This window comes from Rhincodon typus, chromosome 35, assembly GCF_021869965.1.
Source record: "Rhincodon typus isolate 14 chromosome 35, sRhiTyp1.1, whole genome shotgun sequence".
Classification (NCBI taxonomy): Eukaryota; Metazoa; Chordata; class Chondrichthyes; order Orectolobiformes; family Rhincodontidae; genus Rhincodon; species Rhincodon typus.
In genome coordinates this window covers 4,929,889-4,944,066 of record NC_063366.1, presented here as the reverse complement: position 1 = coordinate 4,944,066, position 14,178 = coordinate 4,929,889, and the positions used below count along the sequence as shown (strand labels likewise).

Here is a 14,178-nt window from a genome sequence, read left to right as displayed (position 1 = left end):
TTGCCCATAGTGCAATTAGGTTAGGTGGGTTATAGGGGGGTTGGTCTGGGTGGGATGCTCTGAGATTCAGTGTGGATTCGTGGGACCGAAGGGCCTGTTTCCACACTGTAGGGATTCTGTCGTAATCTCCAGATCAGTCCTGGTTACACCCAGTAGCGAGAATAGAAATAGGAGAGAGTAGATCAATGCATAGCTGGAGAGACGGTGTGGGATGAAGGGTTTTAGATTGCTGAGGCATCAGCACCATTTCTGGGGAGATGTGACCTATACAAGTTACGTCGTTAAAAACAACAGGACCACCATTCTCATGTTGGAGGTTTGCTAATGCTGTTGGGACAGATTTAAACTAGATTCGCAGGGGGGTTGGATCCCCACAAGTAGTTCAGATGGAAGAGAAGCTGAAATGGAATCAGAAGTTAAAACATGAGTGAGTCTGCATGGAGAGGAAACATAGGCTAGATAAGAAGTGGTTTAGGAAGGCTACATAGATTATATTTTAATGCAAGGAACCTGAGGATTAAGGTTCTTGAGCTGAGCGCACAGATTATGAGCTGTGCGATTATAATATCAAAGCCAAAACCAAGTTTTGGCTGACATATAGGCAGGATCGACAGCTCAGTTTTCCTGGTGTGGAGGTGCCAGTGCCGGACTGGGCTGGACAAAGTCAGAAATCACATAACACCAGGTTATAGTCCTGAAATCATGTGACTTCTAACGTTATAGGGGAGTCAGACAAGATATAGAGTGGGACAGACGATGACAGAAGGTCACAATATTGATCAATGAATCAATTATCACAGTGAGGAGAAATGATATCTTGGAAGGATCATCAAATGAAGTCTTATGGGTAGCAGTAAAAATACACAAACAGGGTGAAACTTGCTGTTGGATGTGTATAGTACTACAGGCACTCCAAGCAGTCTGGGAGAGAGAGGATCAAATATATAATCAGAAGCATGAGATTAAAAAGGTTGCAATAATAGGGGATTTAAAATACCCAATTATTAACTGGGATGGCTTTAATGTGCAAGGTAGTGAGTGAGCACAATTCTTAAGTTGCTTTCAGGAGAATATTTTTAGCCAGTGTGTAAAAATCTTAAAAAGGGAGGGGCAGTTCTGGACCAAATATTCAGAATGAGCCCAGGACCAAATAGAAGGCATATTATTGGAGGAATTTTGAGAATAGTGAACATAACTCATTAGATAGAGGGTAGTTATGGAAAGGGATAAGGCTTGGCCAGGAAAAAGAGTTCTAAACTGGGGAAAGGCTAATTTTACTAAGAATTAGTATGATTTGGCCTGGGAGGAATGACTTGCTGATAAAATTGTGTCAGAGAAATGCAAGGTATTCAGGAATGAAATAATGAGAGTACAGGGCAAATATGTAAATAGTGAGGGGAATAGACATAAACTAACAGTTTGGTCAGGTCGGCACAGCATTGACAAATGGAATTCAATGAAGAAATGTGCAAGTTAATACACTTGGGGTGGGCTAACAAGAGAGGAGATTACACAATGAATGGTCAGACTCTGGAAAATACTGAAGATGACAGGGACCTTGATGTGCATATCCACATTCCTGGAGGAAGCAGGGCAGATAGATAAGAAGTTAAGAAGGCATATGGGATACTTGCTTTTATTAGCCAAGGCAGATAATGAAACAGCAAGGATGTTATGATAGTGCTGTATAAAACCCTGGTTAGGCCACAACTAGAGTACAGTTCTGGTTACTGCATTATAAGGATGTGATTGCACTAGAAAGGATGCAGAGGAGGTTTACCAGGATGCTGCCTGAGCTGGACACAAGATTGAATTGTTTTCCTTGGAGTAGTGAAGGTTGGGAGGATATCAAGGTGTATAAGATTGAGGGTCATAGGTAGGGTGGAATAGGAAGGCACTTTTTCAGTTAGTAGAGGGATCAATAACAAAAGGTCATGGATCTAAGGAAGAGGTAGAAGCAAAGAGGAGAGTTGAGGAGAATGCTTTCCACTCAGAAGGTAGGCAGACTCTGGAACTTACTACTCACCAAATATTACAGGAGTCAGAAACTCTCGTAACATTTAAGCAGTATTTAGGTATTTACTTGCATTGTAGTAGCCTACAGGGCTATGGGCCCAAAGTTGGAAAATGGGATTTAGTGTAGCCAGATATTTGAGGACACAATGGCCTCCTTCTGTGCTGTTAATGTCTATGAGTCCATGTGACTTCCTCAAAGGTCTGTAATAAATTAGTTCAACATGATTTCTCTTTCATTAAGCCATGTTAACTCTGCCCAGTTACACTTTTCTAAATACTCTGCCTTAAGGTCTTCTATGATACTTTTACCTGTGGCAAATGTTCAGCTAAATTGTCTGTAATTTACTGCTTCCCTTTTTATCAATAATGAGTTAGGCTCAATTTTTCAATCTAATTAAATATTCCCTGAATCTAGGGCATTGTAGAAATTTAAAAACTGACATATCAACTATTACACTAGTCCCTTCTGAAATAACCGCACAGAGGCTGGTATCCCATCACCAAGTCACCCTTCATTTACGTGTGTACAGTACACTGGCTGTGGGCAAGAGACTCTGAATCCCCTGTTTATATCTATCAGCCAGGACTCCTTGATTGGCCCAGGTTAACAACTCCAATCAAGAATCCCATAGTCAATAAGGTCCATCTGGTTCCGATCACTACACTTCTTTTAAGCCTCTCAAATGAAGTCCATCTGGTTAGCTTATAGCTCCAACAATTTGCTCAATACCACTTCCCTGGTGATTATAACTTTGAGTTCCTCCCTCCTTTCTATTTCCTAACGTAGAGCTATTTCTGAGATGAGACTTGTATCGCGTAAGTGAAGACCAATGTAAAACAGTTGATCAATTCATCTGCCAATCCAAATTTCCCAATAGTAATTCCCAAATTTAGCCTCTGCAGGACCAATGGTCACTTCATTAACGCTGTTTGAAATTTTTAAAAATATATTTTAGGATAGATTTCTCAGACTCCAATTCTTCCTGCCTTATTAATCTGATTGTCATTCTTTGTTTTTTAAAAACATATTTTGTCCAATCTTCTGAATTTTCCCAGATCTTATCACAATCATATGTTTTTCGTTAAGAAATATTCTATCTTTGACAATTTTAGACAAATACACATGATGAGTCCTGCCCTTGGAATTTTTCTTTCTTATTGGAATGTATCTATTCGATGTATTCTGAAATATGCCCTTACATATCTGTCACTGCATCTCAACTGACCTATACCTTAATTTGCCAGTTCTCTTCAGGTAGCTCTGTTGTCATTCCATCATAATTAATGGGAGTTCTAGAAGCTGAGGAAAATATTGTTTCAGTATAGCTGATTGAAGGGTCTGCTTTATCTTGGGAAATTAGACACACCATACTTGCTCAGATTGCACATCCCAAATTCAGTCCTCAACCACAGCACTGGGCAAAATGATCAAATGCAAGCCCAGGCTTTAGGGAAAGGCCTCCAGGTGAAATCTCTAAAAAAAAGACACGAAAAAACATTTCAATAAATATGACTACAGGTATTGCAGCTAAATTTCTAAGGTGCAGGATTAACAATTCAGAGATTGCCAGTTCAAATCCAAGCACAGAAAGTTAGACAAATAGAATTACAGTGAGAAACAGACCATTCTGACAACTGATCCATGCTGGCATTTTTGCCTCATACGAGCCTCTTCTCACCCTATCAGCAGATCCTTCTGTTCCTTTCTCACTCATCTGCTTATTTAGTTTCCCTTTAAATGCATCTCTGCTCTTCATGATGTGAAGGTGAATGTAATTAATTACGGAATTTTTGGAATAAAAACATGAAAACTTTCAGCTTGTCCTAAAAACCGAAATACTGTCCTCCAGGGAAGCAAACCTGTTATAACTGCCTGGTCTGGTCTACATGTGACTCCAGTCCCACACAACATGGTTGACCTTGAACTGTCCTCTGAAGTGGCTGAGCAAACAATGATAAACAATCACTACAAAGTTTAATAATAAGAGGAAAATCAGAGACTGGACAATCCTGACATTGTGTCAGAATAAGATGAAGGTGATCTTAGGCCAGTGAACTCTGTAAAGTCTCTCTTACCAAGGTCTGAGGACAAGTCCCCAAGTGACAGGAGTTGCCCCACAGACTGGTCAAGTAGCAGTGACACTGAATTGTATCAATCTGGAAACATCCCAGACTCCTCCATCACTGTCCCTGGGAATGTCCCATCCCATTGGCAGGTGGGGAGCTCCTCAATATCGACTCCATGGAGTCACATGGCTTCAGGCCAAACAAGTTCAAGGAAAACTACCTCTCCCCTTCCAACTAATGAATGAGTCCTTCTCCATGTTCATCATCACAAAGGAAGTAGATTAAGGACAGATCCCAAAACTGGGTGTCCATGAGACACAGTGAGCCATCAACAGCTCCAGGATTGTATTCCACCACAATCTCACAGCCCAGCATAGCCCTCATTCCATGATTATCATCAAACCAGTCGATAAACATGTCAGGAGCAATACTGGGGATACTTCAGAGTCCAGGTTTGAACGTAGTGAATGTACCACAGAGGGCTACTTGCAGGTTAAATACCAAGAATAACAGGAAATAAACAGAGCTAAACAGCTCCACAACCAACCAATCAGATCAGATCTCTGTAGTCCTGCCACATCTCATTGAGAATGCGGACAACCATTCAAGTAACAGGAGAAGGCAGCTCCATGAACACCTCCATTCACAGACATGCTGTAGCCCAGCTTGTGACAGCAAGATAAAATGTTAAAGTGTCTTCAGGAAAAAATATCAAGAGGCTATATCAACCCTGACCACTCAAATCCTCCCCACTGTCGAGAAGGCTCAAGTCAGGAATATGTTGAGTGTGAAGTTTGTATGATTGTCATTTTCAAACCATCTTAGTAACTTTAGGGAAAATAAATATCCTTGAAAGCTGGGTTGATTGGTGATTCTACAACTTTGCAGAAACAGGTCAGGTACCTCAATAAAAACTGTGTAAAATCTATGATTGTGCAGTTATCAGGACATTAAGTATAACAGGAACATGGGGCATTTGATCAACTTAGAAAAAGTTAAAGGGGAAAATACATTTTGAGTAGTTTAGTGCATTAGTTGCCCATGAGTTATTCTTTAATCAATATTGCTCTTTGTTAGTTCCAGTAAATAAAGACTTATGTGATGCCTATTTGTTGGTCATGAAGAATTTAAATTTCTCAAACAGTATTATTGCTGCAGGAATGTAACAACTATCTCAATCAACGCCACATAAAAACAGAATATCTGGTCCTCATCAGACTACGATTTGCGGTATCCAGCTGTACACCCATTGGTAATCAGGTTTCCCACATAATAAACAGCTCTTCACTGGCTTTGAAACATCTAGTGATCATGTAAGGCTCTACATAAGTCCAAGTCCACCTTGACAGAAGGGGTCACAGAAATAGGATGGTGGGAGATCACGGAGTGATTTGAAAAGGCAGGGAGCATCCAAATCCTAACATACAGAGAGAACTAAACATTCACAGTCCACAGGATAATAACCAGCTCCCAACACACACAGAACTCAACAACAGGAAATCAGTAAGAATCCTCAGTCACTCTGCACCTCCCAGATAATGACACCTCACCTTCTCATTTTCAAATATGAGCCATCAACAAAACTCAGCCTGGAAATCAGAAGGGAAATGCTTCCAATAAACACACTCAATATCCAACACACAGCTCCAGTCAAACAGTTCAGCACAAAGCACTGAGTAAACAGCTCTCTCAGCTGGATCTTCTCACACAGCATAAGGGACATTTCCACCCCTGATTGACCACAGGATAGTCAGACTGCCTGAAGATTGGTGTGGATATTACAGGATACAATTTGTATAAAAGCTGCTCCTTCACTCACCATCTCCTCACTTGGTTTTCAGTCCCTATAGGAAGTGAACCAGCTCTGGAAGAGGAAGAGCAGAGAATGGGCAGAGTGGGTGGGCTCTCTGATTGACATCTCTCACAGTCAATCCAAATATTTCTGCAGCAACATGAGTTTCCTGAAACTTGGGAAACTGACCAGTGAAATGGAGGTGACTTTGAGCAGCAGATCAGGTGGGGATTTAAACTTGTCAGTGTCCCATCTGAATAAAACCTCACTTATTGCAGCTGCTGCCTCAGTTCCCCTGGTAAATGTTTGACAGAGATTTCTAGTGTGGGAATAGCATTCTTCATCCTCAGAGGCTTTCAAATTAACAGCATCAGTGTGGGATGTGTATCCTCAGATGTGTTTGACAGCAGATCAGAGAAAGACCCGCAGCATCATAGCAGCACTGATGTGCAGTGATGGGATCAGTAGGTGTACAGGAGGGAGGTTAACAGGGCGGAACCTGGGCTCAAAGAGTTACTAGGACTCAGACATTCACATTAACGTGGAGAATGGTTCCTCACTCCTTGCCAGATCACCCTACTCACTCCTCACCCTCCAACCGATATTACATCCTTTGTTGTACCGTTTACTCTGATCATCGCTCCTCACATGGCTCCATGTTCCTTTCCAGGATTTGAGAGGTGACTACACATACAAGGACTTCAGAAAGGGAAGGAGAGGTTGGAAATGGCATGGTAGGTTGTAACAATGGAGGGATGCAAGTTTGTTTCTCGAGGAGAAAAGCGCTAAATGCAGATTTAAAGGGAAACAGGGACAACATCTCATCTGAAAACAGTGACAATGAACATCATTGGCTAACATGGGGACCAGGAGGAGAAGTTAGATGATGAGTTGGGTTGAGGGAACAGAAGGTGGTCTCATGGAAAAGAGAGAGATAGGAGAGAAATCAGGGAAAGAAGTGGTTTCAGGGCTGGGGTGGGTGGGGTGAGGAGGATAAATGGAAGTTTGTCTACATGAACTACTGAAAGGTAGACAGCTGATGGTATTGTTTCAATCTTATTTTCCTGAGCAGAGAGGTCAATAGCCAGCGAACAAAGATTTAAAGTAGTTGATAGGATGATTAGGGGGGAGTGAGGAATTTTTGTTTTACCCAGCAGTATTTTCCAATGGCAGATGGTTGTTCTGGGCTGTGGCTATACTTAAGCAAGTGGGGTTTAGGATGTTTGGGTTTTTCCTTGATGTGGTCCACTATAAGTACCTGCACTGTATGTTGTTCCTCAATCCTGAAGTCGACCCACTTTTCTCCATCAGTTTCACTTCTCTTAACACCAGGGATTTTACCACCTGGTATTCCAACTGAACTCCATCAACAAACACATTGAATTAGGCCTTGTTGAGGTTCTTCTTGTACCGCGAACCAGAGTGAGAGACAGACTGAGATGGTAAAATGGCCTTCAGTTGTCTTTATTCGGAGAACTTGCTGTTACATGGTTCTGGGCTTAAGCTCGAGCTGGAACTTTCTCCTTTCTTTTTTTTACAGACAATATATGTGGCTTCTTTTTATACCAGATTGTACCAGATATAAAGTACTTCAGTTATCAGATCCTCGATGTGATCAATAGAGGTTCTTTTTTGACAGGGTGTTCTTGTTGTAGTTCTTTACCAACGAGTATCTGTTTCCCTTAATCGAGGCAGGTACTTGAAAATGACCTGTAAGTAACCACTGGAAACATTAGCCCTGATACAATTAAGTTTCTCTGATACAATTGAGTTTTCCTGATACAGTTAAGTTTAGTTTCCCTGATACAATTAAGTTTCTTTTAACTCTTTCCTGCCCTGTGGGTTTCTGCTGAACCCCACAACTCCCCCCTTTTATTCAGTCACAACTACTGACAGAAGCACAAAGTAAAAGGCAAAATGTATGAGCCCAACAGCTTCGGAGATGATTTCAAAGACCATTCATTAACAGTCATTTGTATCGATTGCTGAATACATGCAGAGCAGTATTGCAAGCAAATATATAGAACATAACTGACATTAGTCAAAACAAGTCCTGAAATCAACTGCTTCATGTTAAGCTGTGAAACATTGTTCGTTCTACTTGTGATCTATGCTTTCTTCCCTTGGACTTTGACTGCAGCTTGTGTGGTTGGCAGGACTTGATAGGGTCCTTTCCACTTGGCACCAAGAGGTTTTTTTTGTAGCTTCTTGACATAGGCCCAAGTGCCAGGAACCAAGTGGTGTCCACCTTCCAGAGGTTCGCCCCAGGCTGCTAACACCTGTCAGGAAGCAGAACTGACAGCTTGACAGTACTTGAGCAAGGAGTCAGTCACTGACTAAAAGGGGGAGTGACCCCCATAACGGTAACAGGGGCATCTGCAAAATGCCACAGTCATTCTTAGATTTAACCCAGATTGGGTGATCGTGCCATTCTTCAAGGGGCAGTGTGCGATGGACCAGGTGACATTGTTAAAATGGATGGATGAGTTTATCTGTGTGATATCCATTCCTAAGAGGGCCTGTTGCACCAGGCTGACCCACAAGGGGACGACAATTTTGTAAAGGCCTAGTCTGACCAGGATGGGTACAGTCTTTGACATGTGGAGTCTGTCCCCACCAGTGCCAATGGTCATTCTGTTCTCTCTGTCGAAAGGTAATTTGGGTGCTTCAGCCCAAGGTACGCATGTCAATTCAGCCCCTGTGTCTAGGAGACAATCAATTTCTCTATTGCCCACCCCCTCTCGTATGTAGCAGCCATCACTTTGTTCTTTTAAGACTGCACGCAGAGGGACCAACAGGGAGGGGGAGGGTGGCTCTAGTTTTTTTGTAAGATCAATCAGCTGCTTCAGCTGATCACTGGAACAGTCTTTAAGTTGATCCGGCAACATTGCCTGATCTCTCACTGTTAGGGGATTCCAACCAGAGGCGTTTTGGGCAGGGGCGTCTCCTATTGGATGTCTACCCTTCTGTCTGCAATTCCTCCCCCAGTGGCCATCATGGCTGCATTTAAACAGCGTCAGGGTTGCCCTCAGGATTAGGGGAGGGTGCTGCCGCTTTCATAGCTTTCATAGATTCTATATCCCTTTCCAAGCAGCTGGCTTCATTAATCAGGAAGGCTAAATCATGTCTGGACTCATACTCCCAATCTCTATGTTGTAGTCTCAGTGTTTTGGTGAGTTCAGGCTTCAAGCCAGTGACAAAGACTGCTTTGAGAGGAGGATAGGTTTACCCTCTACTCCCTCCGGCCTTTCTTTGTGGGCCAAGCCTGTATGTTCAATCAGGTATCAATAAATCCTTCAGCAAAATCCCTCACATCCTCAGAGCCTTTTTGTTGGCAAGATGATATTTTTGTCTCGTCAGTTTTAGGGGGGATCATATTCATGTAGCTGATCACGGAGGGATTCCCATCCCTTATCCACATCCTGATCATTTTGTCCCAGCCTATCCTTTACTTTCATAAACAATCATGCTCCAGCCGTGGAACTTACCATCGCTGTAAGAATTTGAACCCCATCTAATGGATGGAGACAGTAAATGTTTTTAAGTTTCTTCAATTCTGACCAGGTCTTGGGTCCCCCCTTTCTTAGTGGTGGCAGTTCTTTGGACCATCGTTCAATAAATTTGGGGTCGGAAGGTTCATGGAGAACCCATTTCCTAAAATCATATCGGGTTCTGCCTGGCCGTTTGCCATCTGCATCTACAGCAGTTTTCTTATGGCCTTTAGTCCACTCATATCAGACCGGTCACATCTGGGCTGGGGCCTCCTGCCCATCTTCCTCCTCAGGGTCAGAATTTGAGACAGGACCTAACAGGGCATTGGGTCCACTTGGAGAATGATTATAGGGCAGAGGTCTACAAATAGGGCCAGGGTCTTTTGCATGATTTAAGGTGTTCAATTTTTTTTAATATTCATTAATGGGATGAGGGCATCGCTGGAATTTATTGCCTATCCCTAATTGCCCAGAGGGCAGTTCGGACTCAACCACATTGCTGTGGGTCTGTAGTCACATGTAGGCCAGACCAGGTGAGGATGGCAGTTTCCTTCCCTAAAGGAAAGGAAATGTTAAAGGACATTAGTGAACCAGATGGGTTTTTCCCGACAATTGACTGACAGTCATCATTAGACTCTTAATTCCAGATTTTTTTAAAAAATTGAATTCAAATTCCACCATTTGCCATGACAGGATTCGAATGCAGGTCCCCAGAATGTTATCTCTGAATTAACAGTCCAGCGATAATACCAGAATTTCCTTTACTTCCTTTGTCAGTCCTTCTTTGGTAGTTTTTAACTCACTACAGACGTCAGACAATTGATCTTTAAGGCTATTATTTTCTCTGTCATGATTTGACTTATTGATGGTTTCCTGTCTTTGTCTTTAGTTGTTGCATAACACACAGGGATGAAGGGATTCATTTTTTATCCCTGAGTTGGGCTGTTTTTCTCCAGATTCACTTTATATCTTCCAAGAGCCACTGTCCCATGGAAGGTGCATATTTCTTTGAGATTTCAGTTAGGGTTGAAGACAGGTCGAATTGTCACTCGATATGCTCTTCTGGTTTTTTGTAAAAGTTCCGTCTCTGATATATCCGGAGGTGCCCACCCACCCTTTGTAGTGTTCTTGTTGTAGTTCTTTAACAATGAGTATCTGTTTCCCTTAATCAAGGCAGGTACTTGAAAATGACCTGTAAGTAACCACTGGAAACATTAACCCTGATACAATTAAGTTTCTCTGATACAATTAAGTTTCTCTGATACAATTAAGTATCTTTGAACTCTTTCCTGCCCTGAGGGTTTCTGTTGAAGCCCAAAGACCCTGTGTACAAACTACTGAGAAACAGAATCGGAAGTGGTACCAAACACCCCAACAAACTGAGGCATGTAAATAACAAGTGAGACAGAACACCGACGCTTCACAGGAGGCGCACTGACGACATTACCAAGCAGGGCGACAAAATTTTTGCAACCAAACCCACCGGCTCAGCGAGCATGTCTACAACCTCATTTTACCACCTTTCACAGCTTCAGGAACCCAGATACAAACACCATACTGACATCTACAGCTCCAACTCGTCACCACTTTAAATCAAACCAAACTTTCAGGCTTCAGTTTACAAGGTGGGGGGGAGGTGGGAAGCATTCTGTACACAGCCTTGGGATTTCAGGCATTAGAAATTTAACACCAACAGAAATGACATGTGATATTGTTATATAAGGCTTAGTTAGCACTTCTGACTCTGAGTCAAAAGTTTGTAGATTTAAGTCTCGCTCCACAGACTTGAGTACTGAGGCTGACACTCCAGTGTGGCACTGAGGGAGTGCTGCTGTATCAGAAGTACCATCTTGCAGATGAGCGAAACCAAGGTCTTCTCTGCTCTCTCAGGTTCCCATTATACTACATTGTAGAAGACCACTGGAATTTGCCCTGATGTCGTGGCCAACATCATTCCAACAAGCAATGTTGCATGTACAGATTATCTGGTCATTACCATGGAGCTGTTTGTGGGAAAGTATTATGTATCAATTGGCTGCCATATTTCCTAATTTTAACAGTGACTATACTTCAAAAAGTACATCATTGGCTGCAAAATGTACTGTGACACCTAGAATTTGCTCAAGTTGACACATAAATGCAAGTCCTGCTTTCGGAAGGAAACACTACACTTCATGTGAAAAGGGAATTATAAAGTCAGTGACTGAGAGAGTATCCGAGCCCACAGTGACACTGACCAACAGACTGTGTACACAACTGTTACTGCAGGATCCTGTGCACCAAAATGTCAGAAAGTCCAACATCTGAGAGGAAGGTGGTCAATGTCTCAGCCCAAAAACAGCGAGACTGAGGACAGTAATTCCAGGAGCTGCTCAAAACCAATCTGTGAAATCTTCACACTTCCAACTTAATTCCCAAATTGTGGGATCTGTATAAAGTCTGTAAAATTGTATAAAGTCAGCTGTACTGAACTGTATCCAGATAATTGGATTCACACATCGCTATCGCCCAGAATGCTCAGTGAACATAACACTCAAATATGTGACCTCCTGGAACAAAACAATCAGTGCTCATTGCCGGGCAGAACAACCCACAAGGTCACAACTCAAGGACGCAGCATGTCAAGAGCTCAAAGCTAATCCCCAAACACCAATTCAAAAGATAAAGGACATGTGGTGGGAAGAGAAAGCCTGAGAGATTAAACAATAGCCTGTGTTTGTGTTGCACTGCTCACAGCCAGGTAAAACGATCACTTAATTCATAGACAGGTGTTGTCACAATGGTATGGAAAGTGATTTCACTGAAGCTAACTTAGCTGAAAGATTTACGGACTGGTCATGACCGCAACACCCATCAAATCCTTCAGAAAAGCACTTCTGGACAAATCCACAGAATGTATTATTGATGCTGTGCCAGAAGAAGTCTACAAACTCAAACCAATTGGGGCCAGGCCAGGAGCATCTGCAAGTACTTGACTCTGGAACAACTATTGTTGCTGTCAACAGGAATGGTAGAACATCCAAGCATGTTGTTAGATGTGCCTTAAACAAGACAGTGTCCAACATCTCATGCTTTCTGCAAACTTTCATCTATCAGCAGCATATGCAAAAGAGTCAACCAAGAACTGATGCAAAAGAGGCTTCCACAGTTTGGCAGGCAAGCATCCATTGAAGTCCAAGAGCTATTCACAATGTTACAGCTTACAGACCCCAGTCAGATTGTTTGTGGTAAATTCAACACATGACATGGCTGTCATCAGAAAATGTAAGCCATTCTCTCCATCCAAGTGATCTACCAAAACAGGAATGGACAACATAAACTATATGCCAAGATTGACATTGGCACCATATTAAATATTATCTCTTTACATATCTTACATGTGATGTATCATGAAATTGGCAAAACATGGTGTAGTCTACACAATCTAACTGCTTACAACCATCCTCACATTCTATGCATTGGCATTATCCATCTTAAATTTCAGTACAGCTCCTCAGAATGCACCTGAAACATTTTCATGTGTTGAAACAAAATGGACTACCTATCATTGGTCTGCCACTATGCACAGATTTACATATGATCACAGCCACAAGGTAACCAAGCCATCAGCTGTAACACCAAAGATTCCAGACCACAACATTGATCTCATACATTTTGGAAACAGCCAAGCAGAGCTGATTCAGCAAGTTACATCAGATAATGACCGACTGTAACGGCCCAAGATGATAATCATCAGCAGGTGGCCTAAACACAATCTAACAGATCTCCTCTGGTCATTCAGAGACAAACAAGCACTCTCATGGAATGTCATCTTCAAAGGCAAACAATTTATAATTCCTCAAGCAGGTTGTCAGCAATTTTCATGATTCCTCAGACATTGAAGCAATCTGTGTCCATGGACAACATCCAAGCTTGTGCATGTGACTTTTGTGGCACATTAGTGCCATGTAATGACCATCTTCAATAAAAGAGAATCAAAGCCTTGACCTTCGATGGCATGATCATCGCTACCATCACTATTCTGGCACTTACTATTGACCAAAAACTGAACTGGATTCTCCATATTAAGACGGTAGTTTTAACAGCAGGTCAGAGGATAGGAATTTTGTAGCAAGTAACTCATCTCCTGTCTCCCCAATACCTGTCCATCATCTACAGTACACAAGTCAGGAGTGTGATGGAATACCCTTCATTTCCCTCGATGGATGCAGCTCTAATAACACACAAGGAGCTCCATGGAACACCATCCAGAACAAATACTGCTTGATTGGCACTACATTCACCACCTTGAACATTCATTCTCATCTGCAAAAAATGCATCATGGCAGCCGTGTGTTCTATCTGCAAGGTGCACAGCAGTAACTCACCAAGGCTCCTTGGACAGCACCTTCCTAACCCATGACCTCCACCACCTAGAGAGACAAAGGCAGCAGATACATGGAAAAATCACCACATGAAAGTTCCCCTCTGAGCCATTCACAATCCTGACTTGGAAATGTATCACCATTCCTTCAGTGTCACCAGGTCCCTCCTTAATAGCATTGAGGATGTCCCTACATCTCAAGGACCTCAAAAGTTCAAGAAAGCATCTCCAGAGCAACTACGGATGGGGATAAATGCTGGCCAAGCCAGAAACACTCATCCTATGAACAAAAAAAAAGATTTGCGAGACCATATACAAATAAGCCATTTGGATGGAGCAAAAACTGAGATTAGCATGTGAATAGCCACATATTGTTCTGGCATTCATAAAGACATTAGTCAATGAGTCAATTTCTGCGAAACATGTAAACTCCATCAACCTCAATAATT

At 42.2% G+C, this 14,178-nt stretch overlaps 1 pseudogene; it reads right to left on the bottom strand.

Moving 5' to 3' along the window:
* Positions 1–5,942, bottom strand: part of LOC109917301 — a 54,904-nt pseudogene extending 48,962 nt beyond the window's left edge.
* Positions 5,943–14,178: the final 8,236 nt, after the last annotated feature.